Source organism: Thunnus maccoyii, chromosome 21, assembly GCF_910596095.1.
Source record: "Thunnus maccoyii chromosome 21, fThuMac1.1, whole genome shotgun sequence".
Classification (NCBI taxonomy): Eukaryota; Metazoa; Chordata; class Actinopteri; order Scombriformes; family Scombridae; genus Thunnus; species Thunnus maccoyii.
In genome coordinates, this window is record NC_056553.1 from 23,427,920 (window position 1) to 23,454,243 (window position 26,324).

Below are 26,324 nucleotides of genomic sequence, written 5' to 3' on the forward strand. Positions count from 1 at the left end.
TTCCAGAGCTTTGTATTTTGTGTTTGACAGAATTTTGTGTGACTGGGTATGTATTACACCTCTTGCGTGTTCAAATTTCTGTTTTGATTGTTTTTTCTTTTCTTTCTCTTTCTCTTGTTTTTTGCTATACACGTTTCTTTGTCTATTTGATGTTATATTGTTTTATGATTCAGTATGTTTTTATGACTTGTTGAAATGAAGGGGAGGACTTTGTATAAGCCCTTTGGACTTCCTTCCTCTCCTGCACAATTTAATAAAACTTTTTACTGTGTAATATTTTTATAGTAACCTTTGTGCAAATAAAAAAAAATAAATTAAAAAAATAAAGACTCTGTCTCACTCTGCTTGATGACAAGTTCCTTTTGGCTCAGCTTCACCACACTCTCCACATGAGCCTTCTTTATATCCCTTATTGTGGTGATCAGATCAGGCAACCTCCTCCTGTTGAACAATGGCTTTCCCATACAGCATTCAGTTCAGTCACTGTCTTGTGGAAGGAAAATTTCAGCTCTGTGTTTTTCTTCCACTAGGCTTTTGAGATCCTGTCATTCTCCTTCTTTCAGAATGCAGTCACTCGGTCATACTCTTCCAGTGCTTTTTGACCTTCTTGATCTCTAGTTTCTGGAGATGCAGCGTTTTCTTCAAGAAGCGGATTTCCTCCTCCTTTTCTTTCATTTTCCCTGCGCTGAGAGTCAAACTGTTATTGTCTGTCTTTTGTGGCCTTCGCCATGCCTTCTATGTCTTTTCTGGCCAGAAACAAAGTTGCAACCAAATGGCCCTTGTCATCTAATAGTTTCTGATATTTCTGCTCCCAGCTAACCACTTTGCTGGCTATCTGCTCCTTCAGAGCAGCATTTCCTGTGGCCAGCTGCTTGTTTTCTGCTTTGGAGTCCAAAAGGGCTTGCTGCAGGGCCTGGGAGTGCACTGGTATTCCTGAGTCATTTCAGCTGGGCTGTCATGGTCTGGACACATTGTTGAGCAGATCCAAGTGTCTGAAAGACAGAAATGTACATGCAAGTAAAAAATACTGTCCCATCTCAACTTTGTAAACTCCTTTGTCCAAGCTTTAGACAAAAGATGAAGAAATAAGAAAACTTGGGATGCCCAAATAAGTAGATAGCACTTTTGAAAAGTTTGCTTAAAGCCATTTGCTGCTGGAGAATTCTCACCTCATCTCTTGAGATGTTGCTTTTCTCCACGACAGCTTAACATGGCAGCACTGGAGTTGAAGTATTATAGTTTACGTAGTATTTGTTCTGTAGTTTCTTTAGTCGATTTGCTGTTGCCACCAAGAGATGTTTCTCAGTTGGAGTCCAGGTTACAACTTTATTCTCATATTATTACAACTTTTTTCTCATTAAATTAGACTTTATCTTGAAATACAACAATTTTTTCTAAAAATTACCAATTTATTCTTGTAGCATTGCGATTTCTTTCTCAAAACATTTAGGGCGAAGTCCACAAAAGGATTACGTGGCTTTTGTGGCCACTAAACCTTTGCAAGATTGCTAGGCTAATAAGCCTCACTGCAAAAACTGTCGAATTCAAAAAGACCAGCACTGATTGTCACGCACAATTAGGTTGGAGTTATTAGCGTCTTCAGAGAGTTGGTGTTAACTGCACACTCACTCACTTCTCACTCACTCTCTCTATCTTCAAATCTTCAAGCTTGTGAGGCTTGAATGATATTGAATTGATATTGAATGATATTAAGGGCAAAATCTACAGTCAGACATTGGGGGGCGGAGGCTCAAGTAGGGTATCTCGGATTTAAAAATAAAATAAAAATAACAGCACTGATATCAGGATTCGTCCATAAGGGCTGCTTTGTTACAAGCAATTCCACCATATAAACCTGGAATGTGTGTGTGTCAGCTGACCTGTAGGTGTGTAGCAAAACACTAAACGTTGATTAGCGTCAGATCCTGAGCGATCTGGTGTTAATGAAGATACTGCTCCCACATGCATAAATGTGCACAGCCTCTTTCTCAGTGTGGGGATGCTGTGTGAGGCTGCAGCCAGCTGTGGGAAACAAACAGAACATCAGTTTGTTTCTTCAAAATCCTGGATACATTCAGTGACACCTGAACAACATGACTGTAAGATTCAGACATTAATCTAACACATTTCAGACCAGCCTGAGTCACATCAATAGCTATATTTTGACATTTGACATTTCAGTAGATTACGTCATAGATGCAAAATACTAGAGAAGTAAAAGAAACAAAATACATGAAAGTTGGTTTGTGATTGTGGAGAGCTCTGTGTGTGCGCATCTTTGCTAATTAAAGACACGCAGTTTGAGGCTTTTGTGCACTCTGCAGTTTTCATTACAGACCAATCTGTGTGCTGAAATGTGGAGAAAAGCCTGATACACTGGAAAGTGCTCTGCTCTCTCAAACAGAAAAAAAACAAGGGCAAATATCACTCAGCTGTAAAACTTTATGGGCGTGTTTGTGCCGGCATATCATTAGCACAAAATCTTTTGTGAACAGGACCTTACAACGGGGCTGATTGTGGTTGCAAATGCTACTCAATTCATGGTGCTGTTAGCAGGCACTATCCATTCTTTGTGGATTTGGCCTTTAGACTTTATTCTTGAAATCTCAGGTTTTGTTTTTTGTCAAAGTGGCCCTAATCCTCCACTGTAGGAAAGCACTGTCAGATGAAATAATAATTTAGCTGAGAATTATTAGTATTTCTAGAACATCTGGGTGCCTAGTGGTTGGGATGGATAAGTTCAATATAGATGCCACTCTTATAAAATCAAACTCCAACTTTATTGTACCTGAGGGGAAATTTGTCACTGCATCAGGTGAACTCACACACTACAGAACAATCTCCCTCTTGTCAACATCAACATGTCTCCTGGGGTGTATTCCAGAAAGTAGGTTTAGTGAAAGCTCTGATTTTGAGGGGAGACTCTGGGTTTTCAGTTCCAGATCTAACTTAAACTCTGGGTTCAGTTACCATGGTAAATGACTCTATGAATCTAACCTGCTGGCTGGCAGGTTTTCTTCAACAAACCCTGAGTTTCTGTCTGTCTCCTCTCTTACAGAGCCAGACACACTGTTTCATCTCTGCATTCATTCATTCAGTCCGTATCAAAGTGCGTACTGAATTGCATTCATTAGTGGAGGTTTACTGTCTGTCAGAATCAAAATCCTGGTTGGATGTTAGTTTGTTACTCAAGGACTTTATAAAGTTACTGCTTATATGCACATCAGTCATGTCTTTGAACAGCAGTTTTTGCCTTCACATTCAAATATTACACAGCGTGAATTCAGCCTCAGCTCAGAATCAAACCTCTGCATGTCCTTCTGTTATAACACTGAGACTCTGTGCACACAAGACAGCTGTTAGTTTGTTAGAGCAGCTCCTGCACTGAAATCTTTATTGCACATAATGTGTAATCTGAGTTTTAAATCTGTAAAAAATCGGTATGAAGCCTCAGACGTGGGATCAGTGAATACTTTGATTTGATCGGTCGCACTGAAGGAACATCAGTCCTATAATATTGGAGATTATATGTTAATATTTCTGAGTGAGCAGGATCAAGCAGCATCACTGAATGCTGTTGAGCCAAGATACAAATAGATGTCTAAAATTTTAAAATCTAATGTGTTTTAACCTTGATGCCTTTTAAGTGCAAATCACCAAACACATTATTTCTGGTTCAGATTGTGAGCTTACAGTCATGTCTCTGTGTCTTTGATTTATATGTTTTTTAAATCTTTAACTATATTTTTCATCTTCAGTTGCTGCCTCCTGTGTTTTGTCCCTGTCAGATTAAATCTGAAAAAAATATATTTAAAATGTGATGTAGCTGCAGCCTGATACACAGTCAGATTCCACATTATGGTCATTAAGGAAATGTAAGTCTGGAAAATGATAAAAATTAATGGACAACATTGAATAAAACTTCATTGTGTTAACTTACTGACACTTTCCTGCTCTGACTCAGGCTCTGTTTTTAAAGATAAATGTGTACCTACTGCTTACACATGCAGGGTGTTGAACTTGTTTTCTGGAATGGGCCCCTGAAACACAGTGAACCTTTCAGCCTCTTCTCATCTAGCCAGATATAGATCTTCTGTGTGTAAAAAGCTAAAAAAAATAAAATTCCTCCTCTCCTCCCTCACAGCCACTCTCACAATTTTAACATTTCAGAGAGAATCTGCAGCACTTCCTCTTCATCCAACTGTACACAACAGTCAGGACACTCAATTTACTCAAAATGTAAGAACCATACTCAGCGATCACAATATTTTATTTTAAATTTAAATATAGAAAACATTTTGATCAACCACCCAAAAGGAAATTAATACATACAACACCTTGTAAAGTCATAAAACTAGACAGAATAAAGCAATTCAAAAGTGTGCTTTTAGTATATTTGACATAAATGAAGGTTTAAACCTGCTGTACTTACAAACATTAAGGATAATCACTCTGATAATTCTGTTTTCATTTATGGTAGCTATTTAACATACAATAATTAGTAAAAGAAATTTAAAAATACAGACAAATACAGTAGTTTGAAGGAGGATTGATATCAGTTTGGTCTGTACATTCAGTGGACAGACTGGTCCTGTACCTGCTAGCTTGGTGTGGGGGCTGGAGCTGAGGGGACGCAGTAAGCTGCCACCAAAAAATTACAAATACGACTCCAGGTAACTCTAAAGTTCTCTTATTTACATGTTGCGTCTTCTCCGCTGACTTGCTAACATTAGCCACTGGCAAGGCTACATTCAAGAATCAGCTGGTTTATTTAAGAGCTGGAGGGTTTAAGAACAATACAGCTTCACTGAGAGGACGGGAAGCTGTAAGCTGGCTGCTTGTTAAACCACAATGTCTCCTTTTCTTTTTCTACACATGTTAAACACAGAAGATGGAACATGTGGCTGCAGAGGATTTGTAGTAATATAACTAATTACTATTGCTGTTGAGTAGTTAGTAAAGTAATTACTTTACAATGACCAATATGTAATGTGTAAATTATTACATTTTTCAAGTAACTTGCATAACACCAGTAACAACAAATATGACACAGGTCATTAGTTGGACTAGGTGTCAAGATAGCTGCAATGGTTACTGGTGAGTTGTGCCCTGCTGCCATCCATTCAAAATACAAAAAAACAAGACAAAACAGTGTTGCTGTGTGGTGCTTGCTGACTGCATGTTAAGGATGTAGTGGCCAAACTCGTGTGTATTGAATGAAACAAGGACAGTGCATCATTTTGCTTATAAATTCATTTTTTTTAATATATGAGAATGGATGTGCTGTTTCAAGAACTATATAGTCTTTCTATAAATGTAGCCAGTCCTGTATTGCTATCTACTTTTGATGTTTATGTCTCTATATTTAAATGTGTCGCTCACTCAAAACTTTACTGAAAAACTAACTGGAGTGTAAAAAATACCACAATATGAATTCTTGAGGTGTGTCACAGTGTTGAATGTTTCATGAGGCTTTGACAACAGTGGCAGCCTTGAGAGGCCATATGAGCTACAGTATGAGGTCAGACTAGAAACCAATACCTCAAACCCATACCTCACTGGATACATTAACAAACCAAAACAGACACTTTAACCCCACTAAATCATCTTTTGCAACTTCAACAAGAACACGCCTCAACATGATGTACATGGTTTATAAGTGTAACCCACATAAAATTACCAATAGTTATTTCGCGCGATCCCACAACTGGTCACTAGAAGGAGCTATAGTGCATAGTGGTGCTATCGATTCAGACTGTATTGTAGAGAGCTAGAGGCAAAACAACAGAGAAAGAGACAACACACAGCTGCTGCTGAGATAAACGTGTAGAGAGAAATCTTAAGAGTTACATGAGCTCCAGGAGTTTCTGAAGACATTTTGGATTTAATTTCCTTTTTTATTGTTTTGTTGATTGTGGGGTCGAAGGATTATTTTGATGTTGGTGTACCTGCTTTTGGATTTAATCCGTGAATCTCCAGTGAGTTGACGTATTAAGTTAGCATAGTAAGGTAGTGGTTAGCCAAGTGTAAACGACCATTTTGTGTTATTGTTTTAGATCACTGCATTCATTTTTGTTATGTTCTTTACCTTATGAGTACCATAAACCAATCGGAGATGTTTATATAAGAGTGAAGAAATGGTTTTTGAGATTTATTTTCAAGTTTTAATATACCAAACTTGATAAAATCACTACAATAACCATCTCAATCAATTCCTCATACCAAAAATTATATAGAAAAATGGGGTCATTTGTCTCTGTATGATGTCTTGTTCAAAAATTATGTCAATTTTCAATTTCCGCCAGAAATCCAAGATGACCGCAAAGCTGGCCGCAGATCCATGGGTCAATATTTCGAGTTGGGAACATGAAAATTTGTTTACTAGACACCTTGAGGCTTACAAAAAACTAAGTTAGAAAAATATATCAGTGGGGTGCATGGGAACCCCCCCCCCCCCCCTTCCTACCAGACTAAAAGGAGGATGTAAACATGAGCAGTCTTTGACTAGTGACACCGCAAACGCCATTTTGTTTTCCTTCATGTAGTAACGAGGCAGGTTATGACATTAAGTCAAGTGGCAACCTCTGGGGCTGTAAAATGAAGCCAATGCTGAAGTGCCAAAACCTGCAATTCCATGAATGGCCACTTGAGGCTGGCTCCAAAAGCGAGTCAATCCCCATAGACCCCCATGTTCAAATGCCCAACTTTACAGCAGAAATAAACATGTTTACAGCCTGGTACAAAAAACAGTTTAGGTCTCTATAGCTAATTTCCCCTTTCATGACAACTGTATGGGGGGTGATTTTTTTTATAACTCACCCGTTTAAATGCTATTAAGCCATAAAGTTATGCATAATTAAGGACGTGGCCGCTTTGAGTGACAAGTCGCTAGCCGATGGTGGCTTGTTTCAGCAACCAGGCTTCATTTGGCCCACCTCAACTGTACGGGGGGTGAATTTATTTAAAAATCGCCCATTTTTCATATTTTTAAGATTTGTTTTTTTTTTTCTGTGTGCTGTTTAAATACAGTTGATTAACTAATTAATTGAGTCAAGCCACTCATACAGAGAAAGAGTAAGAGAAATATGGTTACTTAAAGTAACAAAATTATTGAACAATAGTGATGAGATATATTTTCCCTGCTGTGTGCAGTTGTTGTTTTTTTTGTTTTTTTTTTGAGTTTGAGGTCGTTTCCGAGGAGGAGGTCCGATTTTGCGAGTCAGGATCCATACCAGGGGCAGAGAGAGTATCCAGCCTGCTTTCTCAACATACCTGGAATGACAACAACCTTACCCCTGGACAGATAAGCATATGAGATCTCAACATACACACTACCTGGGTAGCAACAACAATATACACACACAAACACACCTGTACTGAGGAGAACTGAAAAGAACTGTGGATGACTGTTTGAACTCTTTCTACAGACTGATAAACAAAAGGACTAAAACAACAGCATTTTTGCTGTAAGAGAGAATTTGATTTGAAAGTTTATTTTCTTGTTTTTTTTGTTGTGTTGTAATACATTTTTATTATTTTCTTTAACCTCTACCTAGTTGTGTCACTCGCTCCTAAGTCGAAACCTAGATGGCCTAAGTGTCGTAAAGGATCATAGTTGACTATATATTCATGAGTAGCTGAGTACACAGTGTTACATAAGGCAGTCCTATTCCTCCAATCGAAGAAAGAACTGGGTTCACAGCTCAGTGGATGCAGATATGCTTAATTCATTAATGTGCTTTAATTGAGTCAGTGCATTGTCCATTTGGATTACTGGTTCATTAGAAATAAGCTAATAATAAATATTATACAGCCGAGCCAGATGATTGGATTGTCATCTAGGCCTGTTATAGCGACACTATTTACCACGTACCAGGCGAAAATAGCCTGGCTGTGTAATCACATTATTGCATATTATACCAAAACAGGTCTCAAAGTTAATGGGATTTACATTAGGAATGATACGTGTTATCGTTTGTATTTTTTCCCCATGCAAAAACCTGTTCACTAATTTATATGTTAATTGTCTTCTTAAATATGGTTAATAATTGACATGTGCTCATATTTGCTCACTATTTGATAATTAATTGTCCTTGTGTGTATACATGGACAATTAGTTATGGAGTTATGACATGTTAATTTGAGCATGAAGTCCCTGGAACACCAGAACCCATCTAATGGTTGAATGCACCCACTCTTCTTGTTTTGCTAATTCCATGCCACTACAAAAGTAAACCTGAGGTGTAAAAAAGTGTCACATAGAGCCACAGCAAGTACAGAGGACATTCTGTATATGTCATTAGCAGTTTCCTCAATTGCAGTTGAGGTTAACACAGTTTGGTTTCTGGCTGCCTGAATTCTGCTGAATTTACCACTGTGCAGGATTTGGTTTCTCCATCTGATCACTGATAATAAAAAACAAGAGCCAATTCTTTATGATGAGCACACGTCATCATTACATCATTTACCATCTTTTTTGTTTCTTTTCATTGACCAGCCTCTAGTTTACTTGAGTTAACAATGCATCTACATGCATGGCAGAGAACGATCAGACCTAGATAAGGTGTTTATACACTGCGGTATCCTTCTTGCCGTGAGGTAACAGTACAAACCACTGTTTGCTTTTTTAGGAACATGCTTCACACATTGCTTGACACAATTTCCTCCATTGAAATACTTACTATGGTATTGACATTTCACTCTGTATCCCACCATGGTGAATTAGGTTACACTTGTGATAGCCCCTGCCTAACCTACCTTAAGTATATTGCTTGCTAATGCTGGTGCGGTAATGAATTGTAATATTCTTGTGTCCATAAAGGTATCTGGGAGAATGTGGGTGTGGCAGCCAGCCGAATTCAGAGCACCTGTGCCTAATGCTGCTATAGCATAAAAGGCCAACTCCCAGCATTGTTCGGGCTCTCTCTCTCACCTTGACGCATCCCAGCCAGCAGCCACAGGCTTTTGTTTTTCATTTGATTCTAATTTTGTTTTTACTCCATAACACCCTACACTTCATTATTCACACATCCACACCTACATTACTGATACTACTAACTGACACACTCCATATTTTTAATTATTTCTTCAGTTGTTTACTTTATTATAATGAATCTCTTTAATTTACTGCCATCCGTTGTGTCCATTACCACATTTGCAATGGCCTAGGAGCCGGGTTATGACACACTATTGACTATTGGAAGCATATGTGATGTGCAGATAGTCACTTGCCCATCTATGGATGGTCAATTAAAAGAGTACTTCGACATTTTGGGAAATATACTTATTTGTTTTCTTGCAGCAAGTTAGATGAGAAGAGTGATGCCACTCTCATGTCTGTCTGCTAAATATTAAGCAACCAGAAGGCAGTTAACTTAGCTTAGCATAAAGACTAGAAGCAGTGGGAAACAGCTAGCCTGACTCTGCACAAAGGTGACAAAATCCACCTGCCAGCACCTCTTAAGTTTACTTATTAATATGTTACATCTGGTTTATTTATCTGTACAAAAACACAACTACAGTAGCTAAGCCAACTGTCTCCTGGCTCCAACTTCACATTTATTGTACAGATGTACAAGTGGCATCAATCTCATCTCAAATTAAGCTCAAGATGTGATAAATAAAGCAATTCAAAATGTACAGCCAATATTGTGAATTTACTTTCACATCACTGACAGAAAAATGTCCAGAAGAGTAGGTCTATGATTGCTCAATGTTAATAAAAGCACAATGCAAAATTCAGTATAAAAAAATAAAATAAATAAAGACAGTGGAGATGTCACACTGTATTCCATCTTCTGTTGGATTTTACTAACAGAAAAGGTACAGTTTCCATAGTAACACCTTAGTCAAAACAGTGCTCCCCATTCATTCATTATCTGAACAACACTTAACAGAAAATAGCAGAAAGTTGCACCATTAGAGTTTCTCACTTTTTCAGAGAACATGAATCAGAGTTCTTCCCATAATGACAGACATGAATATTTAACATCTCAAAGATGGAAGAAAGAACCGCAACTAAAAGCTGTTTATATTCTGTGAAAAAAGCTGTGAAAGCCGGAATAAAACTTGCTACTCATTTGCAATATCACTTTTCACTCATCTCTGGATCTTCATGGCATATACTGTGTATGGAGCAAAAGTAGTAAAACAAAAGTTGGAAAACAAATAGCAGAATGCCATTTTAACCAAAGATTGTTAGATGATTATAAGTTTAATTTTTCAACTGCACTGAGAGCTTGTCATAATTAGAGGCTGAAAGGAACCCGTGAAAGATTAATTTTACCATTATACTATTACACAAGATAAATGACCTAAATGACTTCCTTCACAAAGTGATTACTGGGTTATGACAGATTATTGCAAGAGCTGTAAATATTAACATGTTGGTTATTCCCTAATGACTACACACTTTGGCTGGCAAATTAGTCCTCACTGCTACAGTAAAGGCCATTTTACTTTAAAAATGGACAAAATGTTCATGTGAGTGTCTTGTTCCTGTGGGTTTTACTGTTGTGGCATTAATACCACTGAAGAACACCCTTGATTGCAATGTGGTTTAACTGTAAAACAAATATCGTCAAGTTCTTTTGAAAGATGTTGCAATGATCAGAATAGCATTGACTACTAAATGCAACAAAAGAAAATGTTATAATAGTTAGGTTATATCTGTGCCTTTTCAGTAATTGTAGAAGTTACTGCAAATGATTTACACATTTACATGTGTGGATCACCTTATGAAAACATTAAATTTACTGAATGGTAGAACTTTTATATACTGTATTATCATTCATTGAATCTTGACTATTTTTTCAGTTTAGTTTATTAATTTGCAAAATACCATAGTGTAGTTGAGTACAAAAGGATTGTGCTTGTGAGATTAAAAAAACCCCCAAAGGGGATTATTAAGTCACCAAAAAAAGAAAAAAACATCTAAAATCAAAGTTAGTTAAAGATACATACTGTACATATGTCAGTTGCTAATTACAAGCATAGCATATTGTACCACTGCTAGAAAAGATACTAGGAGAAAGAAACAAGGCCACAACAAACAAATTACTTAACAAAGTAGTTTGGCTCACCAAATAAACTCTAAGCCTAAATTTAAAGCTTTGTGAGGGAGGAAGATTGTGTTGCTCCCCTGTATCTGACAGGGGGAGAAAGACAGAATTGACAGAGTTGTTCTAAATCTTGGAAGATGCAAATGATTTACAAGTTTGGCGCTACATGTGTGGATCACAGAATTTGTCCAAAAAAAAAAAAGAATAATAAGGGTACCAAATCAGGCAGATATTTGTATTGAAAATAGAAAGAATTGAAATCACTAAAAAGCTGGGCTGAATGTTCCATCTGACGACTAAGTCAACAAGTCTGACAAATCTTTATTGTAAAGAAATGTAGTTTTAACTTCAGGAGTAGAATCACACCTCAACCACACCTCTAATCATCTGCCAAGCCTACTTATATTGGGTCAACCTATCCTACCCTGTTTAACTCAGATTGTCTCGAGATCAGACAGACCGTGCTTCTTGCCTGAACGCTTGATACAAGAACTTCAATTTAAACAAAGACACAACTTAAAAATTGTCTACTTACCATGGATCCAGAACTGCGGATCTACCCAACCGATTCAGACAGCAATATGTGTGACGATCAGTTTGACACCGGTACACCAGACTCGCAGCAACCAGACCGCAGCCAAACACCCCAGCGAAGTCGCTTGCGTTCGGTGGTTAGCGTACCTCAGTCCTGCCGGCGTATCCATTCAAGCTCCACCAATGAGATCTCTTGGACTCCAACCTCGGAGGCCCGCAAATGTGAGGCCTCCTCTCCTCCTTCAGCGAAGGCTGGACGCCACGGGCATGGTCCTAAGAGCCAGCTCCAACTCTCTCCTCATCGGCAGCTATCCCCATTGCGCAGGCTTCCAGCTCCCAGCTCTCCACCATGGCGCACCCGTAGTACACCCTCATCTGCAAGGTGGCAGTCTTCGATGTTACCTGTGAGGTAAAGGCATCCCATTTCACTGCAACGCAAACAAAGCCACACTTTTCCGACTGTATTCAGCCTCCATCAATGCAGCAACAGACTCCATACTTGCCACGCTTCCGGCTTCTTCACCTGAGCCACCAACTGCCAGTGTCGTCAGGAGTGACGTCCCAGGGCCTTCACTGCTTCAGCCACAGCCTGCGTCATCAGCCCCCTCTGGTGGGGGCCAGGTTGTATGTCTCCCTGTGCCTGCTCTCTCTGTTTCTGATTTCTCCCAGATGATATCAGCTTTCTTTTCATCCCTGTCTTCACAGGCTTCACAAAATCCCCGTGCACATGTATCCTTTCATCCCATCATCCCTTCCTCTCCCCTTCCTTCAGCCGTTCTCAGCAACACGGCTTCTGCTCCTCCCTTTTCTTCCATAGCCAACACAGCAGTAGGAGGGCTCCATTCACCGACTCAAGGGGTCCCATTACAGGCTACCCGAGCTGATGTTCTTCAGCCTCCTCCTTCACTTCCAACTGGTCTAACCTTTACCCATCCCCACCCCGTCCCTTTCTCAACATCCATTTGTTTTTTCTCAATGTGCTACCAATTTCAACCTTTCCACAGCAGCACCAACTGTCCAGCCAGCTTCATCAGTTTATCATTTATCGCCCTTCTCCTGTCTCTCCTGCACCGCGCCAACATATTCTCTCTAGTAGTTAGATTTAAGCCATCCTTAAGCAATCCTCCATCAACATTAGCCAGCTCAGGGAAATACAGACAAACTTCGGCACTGTGCAACTTCACAACCCACTACCCCCGCAGTCTAAAGACTTAACTCCCACAGAATTTGCTCTTGCTTTTTCTCTTTACTGTCATATTATCTGTTCAGCATTTCCCACACGGAGAGCTGAGTTAGATGATTATCTATCTATTGTGCTCGACATGGCCTTTTTGTTTGGGAAGGACAAGGTTTTACAGCTACCACGTGCACTTCACTAAACAGGCAGCTGGCTGAGGAGAAAACATCAAGGCCTGGCACTTCCATTGAGTTCTGAGGCATCGCCCTGGACTCAATTTCCTTCAAGGCATGTCTGCCCTCAGAGAAATACAGCGCATCTCTCTGCTCCTGTCATTACCCTCTGGCAGACAGATTCACCAAACGCCAGGTATTTGCCCTCCTTAGCCATCTTAATTATGCCATCCATATAATTCCTCAATTCCTCTTGTCCATCCTTTCGTCTAAGGCTGCTGTCGTTCCCTCTCTCCAGGATAGGGTCGTTATGGACGATGCCTGCAAGATGGAAATGCACATGTGGCTAAATTTCCCATCTTCTTGGAATGGCATTTCCTTCTTCTTGGCCGTCTGCTTCTCTGACAGAGGGAAGAGAGGCAGGGGTGCCAGCTGAGCAAGTGCTTTCCGCATTACGCAGCCTCCGTGGCCGGCTGGATGAAGGAGCCTGAGCCGCTATCATCCCAGCGTCATGGAGGGCCGGAGAGGTGGAAGAAGGGAGGGTGGAGGATTGTGCTCTTTGGAAAATGTAATTTGTTTTTTCATTCTCAACACAATACACACACAGCGAACATGAACAGTGGTGGGAGGGTGCGGTGAACTCCACCGGCACATCCATCAATCTGACTTTTCTATGTTGCATGTTTTTCCCCTTTTCAAGTTGAAAAGCCCTAAAATACATGTAGTACACTCAGACACTGAACAACACAAGCCATTACAACAGGATACAATAAGATAAGTTGCACAGTGAAAATTGAGGTCAAATTACACATCAGAGTTAAGCACCAGGTGCATTGAGGTAACTCTATCAAAATAATCCCACAATTCTTTTCATGAGCATGATGTCTATAAATAATGGTTTTGTTACAGAACAAAATTGATGTCAACTGATCGAAATTGGTATTTCTGAAATGAGACTGATGCTGGTAAAATTTGTGAGATGGCACAGAAATGTGAAAGTAAAATCATTTTGGGCTGTAAATATTGTAAACACAAGTTTTGGAAAAATTACATTCTTAGATGCTGTTTTTGCAATATTTTTAGGGTTGCAGCAGAAAAGCAAAGCCTGAAAGTGAGACAACATATGACAGAGCAACCTGAAAAAGACATGGGAGGCACAACAAAAGCTCAGACAAACAGAGGAGGCAAAACACAAGCTGAAATGGTTATCACAAGATTGGGAAAGAATTAAACAACACAGCAACCCTATTCATGTTACCTCATCAGGTTGATGCAAGCTGTCATTTATGAAAGACAATGTGTGCGTGTGTGTGTGTGTGCATGCGTGTGTGTGTGTATGTGCAGGCCCTATGGATCTCAGTTGTTATGTTGTCAACGCACAGCATTTTTAACCCTCACTCTGCTAACTCTGTAATCATACAACTGTCTTGAGTTGTCTGATGAGATGAGCACTTGCAAGTCATAAACATGAGAATCATTCCCATCCATGTCTATTTCAGCATCCTGTTGCACTTGAACCTCAGTTGTTTTGTTCATGCAAGAACAAAACAGCTTCACAAATCCGTTCTCGACATTTTTGCAACAATAGATCTACAGTGACATTGTTCTTCTAAGGATATTGTACAAAATGCTAAACATGATAGGATACCATCAAAGGAAAACTGTGATATAACTTGTTTTCTTAGCATAGAGCTATTTAGCTTTATTAAATTACACTAATAAAGTGTTTTGCCCTGATCTGTTATTACATCAGGGACACAGTCAAGATGTTAAGAGATGGAGCTGAGGTTAGGTAATCCTTAATTTATTTCATCACTATCATCATCATGCCCTCAGAGACACCAGTAGAGATCTGGTGCAGGGCACAAAAATTGCCAGAAACAGCCATGTGTATGTATACATGTTTGATGTTTTATATTTTATATTTGTACCACCTGTTAGCTAAAATAATTTTAAAAAAGCAGTATTGTGTTACACTCACCTCCAGTGGATATTAAATACTCAAATAGAAATTCAATACAGCTTGAGGCTGTAAAATAGTATTAAAAACATAAAAAAACTTTGTTTCCTTTGTTTAACTTTCTGTAAGTGGAAGAGTTTAGGTTTTCAAATGTTCAGTGAGGTGGATGCATTTATATTTGTATACGTCTGGGTAAACGGCATCCTTAAGAGGTTCAGACTATCATATTTAATCTCTTTTCTTCTCAACCATATTAAGTGCATTTACTCTGCCCTTTTATGTGGAATAATTGGTATTTGGACATAATCTGGATGCTCAATATGTATGAAATGGCCGAGCATGAAATACAGGGCCAGCAATTAAGGATGCTTTCATTCTATTTTAGCCACAAAACCATATTTATGTATGGTGCAGTGCATTCTTTCATTTTGGCATTAAAAATTCTCTCTGTCAATTGTAATGGATGCCACTGAATACACAATGGTGGTAAGTGGATTTATGGCAGCAACAGTATAAGGAGAGGATCCATTGACTGGAGCTCAGTGGGAGATCATGTCTCAGGGTTAAAGAGGCTTCACCCACTAAGACTAGAAAACCAAACGCAACACAGTTGGATGCTCAGGATGTGTGGAAGGCTGTCAGGGCATTACTGTACAGCAACACTACAGAGTGAGTAGCACAGGCTCTGGATAAACTGATGCAGGATAGAAGACAGGAAGACTGTATCAAGTGCTCTCAGGCTCTCTTTTCAGCCTAATGTTGATTGAGTCAGTCTCAGAGCCAGTTGAGAACCTCAGCTCTGTCTTGCAAAGCCCCCAACAGGTAAAGGCAGCACATCCAGTACAATGGGGATATTAAACATGCTGCGAACAGACACAAGTTCTGCTGTCCTTTGGCCAGAACTCTGACAGACGAAGGAGCCTGGTTTTGTGTTTATAGCTGTTCTGAGCTGCCACACTGGAAGGCAGAGTGAAAAGCCAGCTGTCACAGGGAGAAGGGAGATGCGATATGGTTTAAATAGGAGGATAATGCCTTACATTTTCAGACAGTCTCTCCTGGAGGGCATTCATAGTGTTGCACTTGACTGTACACATGAAAAATAGGTCTGGGTGAAAAATTCACAAAAGATGAATTTGATTTGATAAGATGATTCACATAAGTGTTGCAATTCTTATCTTCTACGATCCTGAATCGATTCATAGGTGCCAAAAAGTCAATTTTGTAGTATTGTTGCAGGACACAGTGCAGCACGAATTCAGTGCGCATACACTAGAGTAATCTTGTAGTTCATCTTCAAAATATGCAAGAGTACGACACGTAATGATTTAATAATTAGCTTTGCAAGACAAAGGTAAAGCTATTTTGTGAATTCTTTGTACCCCACCACCCTGAGACTACTGTTAGTGGAGCGGAGCACCAAACTAACAGCGCTAACAAGTCCAGCTAACCAACACACACTGCAGCACTTTACAAAACTTTAAACAACTGGAGTGGGGTTTTTAAAAACAGAAGTGACCAACTTCTGTTTTTTAAAAAAGCATTGGACCAGAAGTTGTGGTCAGTGATGACAGTTTTGTTTATTTTTTTCTCATACAGGAAGAAGGCTGTAAAATGATTCCAAATGAATGCAGTTAACTTCTCTTAGAAAATAAATTAAAAGCTGTGCACTCCCACACACTTTTCTCTTTTTTCAGTTTGACAGACAGTGACTTTCATCAAGCCATCTAACTTAACTGTCATTTGTGTTTCATATTGCATTTCAGCAGACTAGAAAAAGACAAGAGTGAGTGGTTTGGTGTACAGTGCACGGATTGAGAATAGATTCTGAAACAAATCGTGTCACCAAGAATTTGAATCGCATCTGAGATTCCCAAAGATTTCCACCCTGATGAAAAGTGTCAGAAATAGTTAGTTAAAACCATGGTTCCTTTCTTACCTCCTCATAGCTGGCCAGTCACTGTGTGAAGTAGGTATGAATTGTCAGTTACAGATATTGTCAGACACAGCCCTTTCAATTCTGACATGGGGAAAGTGTGGGGGAAGGGGTTTCCGAAACTCTCCATCTGACAAGCAGTTCTGATGAAGCATACTGGCAGCTTCGGAAAGACAAATATAGCTGCCAACACTGCACTTAGCTTTGTGACAGCTGGATAATTTTTTCAGATAAATCTATGAGTCCACAGAGAAGCTACTACTGTCTGCTGCAGAGCCAGAGGAGTGCTCTCAGCAGGAGCCTCACAGCTCACTTTGACAAAGATTGTGACACTTTGCACTTTCCTGATGTCACTTCAGAGATTATTAAAATTAAAGGAATCACAGAGCAAGATATAAGTCTGACTTAGACAAATATGCCAACTTTACAGTGAAGTTAAGACTCACCTGTTCCCTGTTGTTCCTGCGTCAGCTGTGAACCAAGTTCAGCAACTGTAGACCCTAAATAACTAGGTAATGTGTTCATAATGAAAATCAGGAGAAGAAAAGACACTTTCATCATGTCCTAGAGTTTTTCTGTGTAAGTAAGTAAAATAATCTCATCTTCTACTAAACAAACTAAATCTCAATCTAAAATATGGTCAAATTATTAAATTACTCTGATCAAAAAACAAAGCAGCACTAATCAATATTTTATATATTTTTATGATATACATAATAAGGGTTGCAGGTCATTGTGATAGAGAATTATCATTAACCCTGCAGTTCCCCATAGCTCAACAGTTTTAGTGTCTTTCAGCTCATTGTTTTGATTCTACAACCAAGAACTTAACAGTTTTGGTTCAGTCTTACTGCTCTCATCCACGTCATACTCTAATAAACCCTGCAACTAACAAACTACCTGCCCAACACCAATTAAATGGCATGTAGACAAAATTAGCATTGGTTAATATAATGGAGCATAGTGGAGCAACTAAAGAGCCAGTTATTTTTCTCAGGGGTCAAAAAACAGCTAAAAGAGATTGAGTATTGGATTTACAGTCATCTGGTGGCTAGTAACATGACCTGATTCCTGCTAATGTTGCTCTGTGTCTACTACATTTGATATATGACTGTAGCGTCTCCTGTGCTTTTTCTGTTCTATAAGCTGCTATAATTTAGTTTAAAAACACATTTTACCTTATAACTGTCCATACATATATGTCACAATGTTATCTCATTGTTGGCCTTATTAAGTCAGGTGCAACATGTTAGTTTGATCCCAACTGACAACTCAGTTCCTTTAGCTAGCTAACTCTACTTCTCGTGTCTGCAATGAGGCATTTGCCATTATAATGTCAATCAAACATAAACACATGCATTGAACATGAGTATAATTTTACTTATTTTTATGTACCAAGACTTCAGTGTTTGTGTCATTTCCTCCTACAGATGTATCTGTGTCCCTTGGAGGGGGGATTAGGGTTTTATCCACCCATGATCCAGTGCTGTGCCCTTGAGATGTCACTTCTGGTTTTACATTTCTACCTCTCTAGTCACTTCTTTACAAACTAAGAACTTTTACTCCCGAGCTTTTCCATTCCATCATTAAAGGTGCAACAAAATGATGGACTAGTGCATACTTTCACATAATTATTGAAGTAGTCTGTTCCCAATTTATGCCTACCGCACTTTCTGAGGTTTCAACATACACATACACAACTCATTATTTTTACAAAGCAGTAGTTTAATTTAGTCACTTTTCCTAAAGGTTTTGTTGTTGTCAGTATTCTAAATGGGAGATCCCTTTGTTCGAGGTGCAGATGTTAATGATTACTTTATGATGGATTACTTGTATTCATTTGACCATTTTGCCATAGTTGATACTGCTGTTTGATGACAAAGATTCACAGATTTGATGTGTGCTGCCTTGCTCTGCTCCCTTCAACTGTCTCCTCTACTGAGGAAGGAGTTGATACCTGTATAATGTCTACAACATATTGTACAGCTCATGTATGAATAGAGAATGTAGCACCGTTGAAGCCTGTCATTGTCTGGTGGATTAATGTGGAGAACAGGAGTTATGCAGGCTTAAGTTAAATTTTAAAGGCCCAACTGCACTAAAAGCATCTGACGTGCGCATTTTGAAGTATACCTATTGTTCTAAATGGCTGAACACACACCAAAAGCGTTATGAGGCGCATCAAATTGCCTTGACCCCCCTCCTCCAACCTTGTTTCGATTTTAGAGTGTCAAATGAGGACTCAGCGACCAAAGGTGTTTCTTCTGCAGCCGAAAAATAGAGATAGCGTGAGTGAGCTGAGAGCATGAGTGACCACGCGCCAGAGAGACAGTGCAGCGGTGGTTGAGGGAGTGGTAGCAAGAACAAAGCTGGTAAATGAGAGAAATAAAACATTATTTTCTGAATGTTTCATGGTGGTTACATTATAAAGCACAAATAAATAACCATCAAACACTCAGAGGATTTACTGTGGAAACAGACGCTCTTAATTTAATTTTCCTCCTCTGCATTTCTCCTTTTCATTCATTCATTACATCCAACTAATGCAACAGTTAATAGAAAGAACAGCAGGACAAATCTGTGTTGGTTCTGTGGTGTTGCCTGCAGTGCGCCATAGGAGCATCAATTGACCTGTGTCAAATGAAACGTGTCAGTTATTGCTTTCAGTGCATTTAGGCCTTAAGACCATTTTACTACCACATATGCAATTTATTACCTGTTTCATGATCATACCAACCAAAGTATGAAAGTATGATGGAAAATCAGAAGGGACAATATTACCTGGAATTATTTATTATTACATTTTTTTAGTAATCCCTAGCAGTATATAACATTGATTCATAATGATATAATTAATTAAGTCAGTGATCCAATAATTCTGTTATCACAGTCTTATCACACCTTTGTCAGTGAGATGAGTAAAGTGTTTGATCACCTGGTTCAGGGTAAAGACGCCAGTAATCAGCTCCTTTTCCTCCGCCAGGGTTCAGCGCCGGTCTCCCAATATGCCATTGATTTCCGCATTCTCGTAGATGAGAGCGGATGGGATGAGACAGCTTTACAAAGTGTTTTCCTTAAGGGGCTTGCAAATAATATTAAAGACGAATTAGCTGCACGAGATGAGACCCAGTCCCTAGAGGAATTGATTTCCTTAGCCATTTGACTAGATAACCGGCTACGAGCGAGGCGTAGGGAAAGGGCAGGAAGACAGGGTGTCCTCCTCCCCGCTGCTCTAACCAACTCACCACCTTTTCCATTCTGTTCCTCGCCACTGGACATTGCTGTCTCCTGCGACACCACTCCAGCTCCAGTTTCAGCACTGGCTCCTGGTCCAGGTTTTTCCTCCCCCCACTGCACTGAGGAGCCCATGCAGTTGAGGCTGTCACAAGCAGAATATCAATGCAGAGTCCGGCATAGGCTCTGCATTTACTGTGGCCAGTCCAGCCATTTCCTCCCATCCTGCCCCCCGCTGCCAAAAGAGCAGGCTCATCAGCCACCGGGGGGGCGCTGATGAGCCGCACCACTTCTTCCACCACACCATCAATTTTATTGATTCTGAACTGTGTTCTCAAGCAAATGTGCCAACAGAGACTCTCCCGGAGCCGAATGATGTTCTTCCCCTTAATGGACAGTTACTCACTTGTGTCACTCACTGAACTGCTCCCCTGTCCCTCCAGCTCTCAGGTAACCACCATGAAGTCATTTCACTATTTGTCATTCCCTCACCTGCATCTCCTGTAGTCCTCGGTCTCCCTTGGCTCCAATAACACAACCCCCATATTGACTGGTCCACATCTTCCATCACCAATTGCAGTAAATTCTGCCCCTCTCACTGTTTACAGTCAGCTACCCCCTCTAGTATCCTTTCACCATAGATTTGTTTAACATTCCCCCAGTTTATCACGACCTTCAGGACATGTTCAGCAAAGACAGAGCCCTCTCACTGCCTCCACATCGACCCTATGATTGTTCTATTGAGTTACTCCCTGGCGCCCCCCTTCCATCCAGAAAGCTTTATAATTTAGCCAAGCCTGAAAAAGAGTCCATGGAGCGTGGACTTTGTGACTGGACTCCCGCCTTCTGAAGGTAACGGTTATTCTAACCACAGTTGATCATTTTTCCAAGGCTGTGCAGTTTGTCCCTCTGTCCAAACTCCCCTCTGTTTTAGAGACTGCCAACCTCCTCATCCAACACATGTTCAGACTACATGGCACCCCCAAAGACAATGTTTCCGACCAGGGTCCTCAGTGCTCCTCCCAAGTCTGGGGGGCCTTTTGCCAGGCATTGGGGGCATCGGCCAGCCTCTCGTCTGGGTACCAACCACAGACCAACAGCCAGATGGCATGGGCCAATCAAGACTTTGAGTCAGCTCTTTGGTGCGTCACTGCAAGACCTCCTGCCTCTTGGTCCACCCATCTACCCTGGGTGGAATACGCCCACAATTCCCTGGTCAGCTTCACCACAGGTATGTCTCTCTTCATGGCCTCCATGGGTTTTCAACCTCCTCTCCTCCTGGTCCAAGAGAATGAAGTTGCAGTCCCCTCGGTTCAGGAACATCTTTGGCGTGCCGGGTCTGGCGTGAGGCTAGGGCAGCCATCACGCGCACCACTGCCCAGAATCAGCGATTGGCGGACCGACATTGCTCTCCAGCCCCCCATTCTCGCAACCTCCGTCTGCAGACAGAGAATAAGAAGCTGGCTCCCAAGTACATCAGTCCATATGAAATTTAGAAGGTGATCAATCCCAGTGTGATGAAACTCAAATTGCCTCCAGCGTTGAATGTTCACCCTGCTTTTCACGTGTCATTGTTGAAACCTGTCTCCACCAGTGCTCTGTGCCCTCCTGCCAAGCCCCCTCTGCACCGCTTATTGATGACGACAGGGCCAGGGGTATCAATACCTCATGGACTAGGAGGGGTACGGTCCAGAGGAGCAGTCTTTGGTGTCCTGCTCCATGATTCTGGACCCTGACCTCCTTCATGACTTTTATCAGGACTTTCTGGCCAGGTGGCGAGGCACACCTGGTTTTCATCCAGTAATCACTCCTTCCATAAAAGCCTGGTTAAGACACTACTCCTGTGCGAGATTATCAAGTTGCAGTCCCTGGTGTTCTCTTGTTCTCCAGAGCTTCTTATGATTTACTCGAGCTTTTTTGAGTTTTCACTGCTAGTCTTGCAGTGTTTTATCCTTTTTTGTTATTCAGAGTATTGGCTGACCTGAGTTTTTGTATGTGTAGTTTTCTGGTGTGCCTCGCCTGTATGCAGGGACAAAGACATTGAGCAGTACCTCAATGTCTTTGTCATTTTCCCTTGCCATCTGGAGACACAGAAAATCAAGGAGGCATTTTATTCAGTTGTAGGTATGTGACAGTTAAAAAACATGTTAAGTGGCCTACAGGCTGACATGTCTCTGTATTAACTTAAAACTCTCCTTCAGGCTTCCTCAATGTCATAGGCACCATAGACTGCACCCATGTGCATATCCAGGCCCCATCTGGACCTGTGGAGGCAGATTGTGTCAATAGGAAATCTTTCCATAGCCTAAATGTACATGTATGTACTGGGGTGCAGCTGTTCATACGCTGTCAGGCAGAATAGTAATAATAGGATCTGGAAGAAATGTGCAAGTCTGTGATAATAGATCAAATTAGCTTTGATGTCGACATTTCTTTGGATGTAAATCCTGTTACCCTAGCAGTTGTTCACAGAAATGTGCATTTCAATGTCAGCCTTAAACAAAGACGCACCTGTACTGTACAGAGGTAGTGTTTCACTTTACCTTATCAGCACAGATCAATGAATTACACAAATACAGAAAACAAAGCAGGTATTTCCTTTCCTAACCAAATATGTCATAGCACTGACATGTAGCTGCAGAGGGCCCATGCAAAACCAGATTTGAAATCATACACAATGTCAGACCCAAAGTCTAAAATATTATTCTGGAACATGTGACAAATATTCAGATGATTCTTAACTGGACTTTACATTTTGAATGACACCACTGCATTAACCTTTCTTAGTCATGATGAGTAATTTTAAATGAATGCTCTGCCAAGCGAAGTGTGCTGCATCATTGATGGTCACCCTCTATGCTGGCAGATGATCTGTGATGGAAGTTGCCTGATATCCAACATCAAGGCAAAATGTCCGGGCTCTGTTCATGATTTGAGGATCATTTGTGCATCATCACTGTCCCAGAGATTTGCACAAGGCAAGAGAAAGTTTTTACTACCCAAGGGGTTTTACTTTTGAGGTTTTATATCTCACACTCATAGATTTTGTCAGGAAGTGAGTGGAGCAGGTGGACTCAAATGCAGAAGACAGCAGGCAGGCAGGATCAGATGCAGAATATTAATTATTGAAAGAACTCAAAAGACACAGGAAACACTAAAACAAGGAACACTGACCAGATACGCAGACAACGTGACAAAAACTGGACTTTAAATACACAGGGTCTGAATACAAACTGAACACAGGTGAGTGAAACAAGACACAGGTGAAACACATGAGGCAATCAGCAAAGGTGGGAAAACACAGGAAGAAAACGTAACACACAAGGAGAAAACATTTCAAAATAAAACAGGAACTAAAATAATCAGACAACAAGGAATAGGTGACACAACACAAGGGCAGACTGGGAGCTGATAGACTGGGGAAGACACAAGGAGCAGGGCAGGGCTAACAAGGGTAATGCAGGGCAGGTGAAAGGAGGAGCACATGAATACAGGATGAGTGAAGGAACACACAAGGGAAACACAGAGAAAACCAAATCCCAGAACACAAAACACAGTCCAATCTGAAAATGCACAAAAGTCCCCCAAAAGTCAAACAACATAAATGAGCTCAACCAAATGACCAGGCAACATAAGCATTACACAGAAAACCCAAAAGAACAAAAACACAGAGTCCAAACACAACAGAAAATCCTGGCAGGATGTGACAGATTTGGGAATTTGTAATGAGGGAGAAAATGTAGATGCCATTTTAAGGAATTCAAAGTGGTAATTATAGTTTTTTTTTTTTTTTCTGGAAAACCATATCAGGGACACATCATTGTTCCAATTATTATAAGATGTAATACATGTGTGGAGGGGATCATTGATCTATGTTAACCATAAGAATGTCATGTTTATTTAACCAACACTTATATTCTGTAGGGAGTTTAATGGAGTCCTGCTTGGGGACAGAAGCTATCCGTTCATGCCATACCTGCTGACACTCTACCATGAACCAGCAACAGAGACAGAGAGGGCCTTCAACTGTGCCCACACAAGAACCAGGGCACAGATAGAGATGGTGTTTGCCCAACTGAAATCGAGGTTTCAGTGCTTAAAAAGCCTCAGGGTTACTCCTGACAGGCCCTGTGACATCACCATTGCCTGTGCAGTCTTGCACAACATTGCTACTCTACACCGTGAGAGACTGCCCGCAATGTTGCTGGAGGAACAATGGGAAAACACTGACCCACCCCTTCAGGAACACATGGATGGAAGAACAGTGAGGGACCTTTACAAGAATGCCTATTTCAGTTGGTCCCAATTTTATTTATGGTAGCTTTTGTTTTGGAGTGATCCCTCTTATTTGGAAGTGTAGCATATATAATTTCAGAAAGAAAAGTGTGCCTAAATTGTATTGAAGTTATTTATTAATTCACTCATTTTGTTAAAGCTATGAAGACAAATGAATGAATAAATAAATAAATAAATAAATAAATACAGTCCAAACCATTACCTTCTGCTGTATTTAATTTATACTTACATCCCTCTCCAGTTTCTTGATTTTCAGCTTCAACTTCTTCATTTTGAGCTTTTTGCATTCTGTGTCCAGTTTCTGTATGGTTATATGTAATTTGTGAAATGTTGATACATTCATAACATTTCACATTTGATCTTATCTCTGGCATTTCTGTGTCTGCAGACTTTGTCTCCTCATCATCAAGAGCCCTAGATGTGCTGGCGCCATCTTCCTGCAGATAGATGAACACTGCAGTTGTTAAAGTGAAAGGAGACAGACTTACATAAGATGCAGTGTTTTGACAAAATAAGACATACATACTGACATGGGTCAGGTATGCCTTCAGCATCTTGAGTGGGGGAATCCAACAGGCAAATTGTGTCCCCACTCACTGAAAGATATAGGCCAACTGTTAGTTTTTATCATTGAGAGACTGATATATAGGCATAAATACCAAAAAAAACCCTTTCCTGTCACAACCCCTGCTTGGAGGAAGTAACATGAATGAGAATACTTAAGTTAGATAAAACAAATTTAAGTTAAATAAAACACAAAGAGCAAACAATGTGGTGTGGGGAAACAACACTCCTGCAGAGTCTGCTGGCTGAAAGAGAGGGTGAGGAAGAGGAGGGTGGGCCTTGTTTAGATTTACCAGCTGCCACTGATTGAACAGGAGCAATGATTGGTCTCAGCTCCCTGAAACACAGAACAAAGGGCAGGTACACAGAAACACACCACGCAGGACATACATCTACTGAAGCTTTTTCACATCACAAAACCTCTACTGTTAAGTAATACATTTGGTCATCCACTTGCTACTTTGTGGAAAAAAAGATGACTACTTGAAAAATGATATGAATGTGGAAGTTGCTCCACTGCTCAAAAGCTACTGGGAGATGTAGTTGAACTAGAAGCATTGCTTTCTAGTATTGGTACTCACCAATACTGTGTATTACTGGGTGAAAATATGAGTGAAGATAGTGTTTGATGTTGTAATACAATTTACGCCACCCACCCAAGAGTATTGAAACTCCCCCACAAGTGGACAAACAAATCCCCAAACTCAAAAAATTCTTACTGGAAAAATGCTTCCAAACACTAGAAATGTGCTGTGTCCTTCCTCTCACCTGTATGCTAACCTCCATGCATACATCTTCCTTGTTTTCCTCAGTGCTTTCATCACTAACTTTCTCCTTCTGTCAGTCCCTCATATCTCCCTGTACCATAGGCCTGTAGGCAGTCAGAGCTGTGTGGAGTACCACTGGGGGCTGCAGACACATCACCTCCTCAGGCACAGTAATTATTTGGCTCTTTTATTGTTGAATGCGCTGCTGACGGTCGGCCTAAGGGGAGTCAAATATCTTTTTTTGCCACAAAGTTTCTTGGAGGAGACTCAACAGCTGCTGGCTGCTCTGAACATTGGTTTCCAAATTACCTGAGGTGCTAGATAGATGGACATGCACACTCAGAGACTGTCAAACTCAAAGTTAGCTACAAGTTTAAATTGGTTTTGATACATTGCTGCAATATGCAATAAAGACAGAGCTTGAAATCACCACATAACAGGTGCTTGTTGTGTGCAGGTTTTGATCATCAGGAGACATTATGTTTGTGGTGGCGTGTTCGTAACAAAACTTATAAGAATACCTGTGTGCTTACACCAGTGATTACTCTGTTGTTGTATGTCTCTAACGGCTTGATTCTACTGGGTGTGGCTGTGTCAGATTCTGGCTACGACGCGGCCACTAGAGC

General features: G+C 40.4%; 1 long non-coding RNA gene across 1 annotated transcript; it reads left to right on the forward strand.

Moving 5' to 3' along the window:
• The first annotated feature begins 10,761 nt into the window (after positions 1 to 10,761).
• Positions 10,762 to 14,930, forward strand: LOC121887701. Its single transcript, XR_006093021.1, has 3 exons — positions 10,762 to 13,140; positions 13,243 to 13,512; positions 14,028 to 14,930. It is a non-coding gene; the product is annotated as an uncharacterized LOC121887701 (long non-coding RNA).
• The last annotated feature ends 11,394 nt before the right edge of the window (positions 14,931 to 26,324 follow it).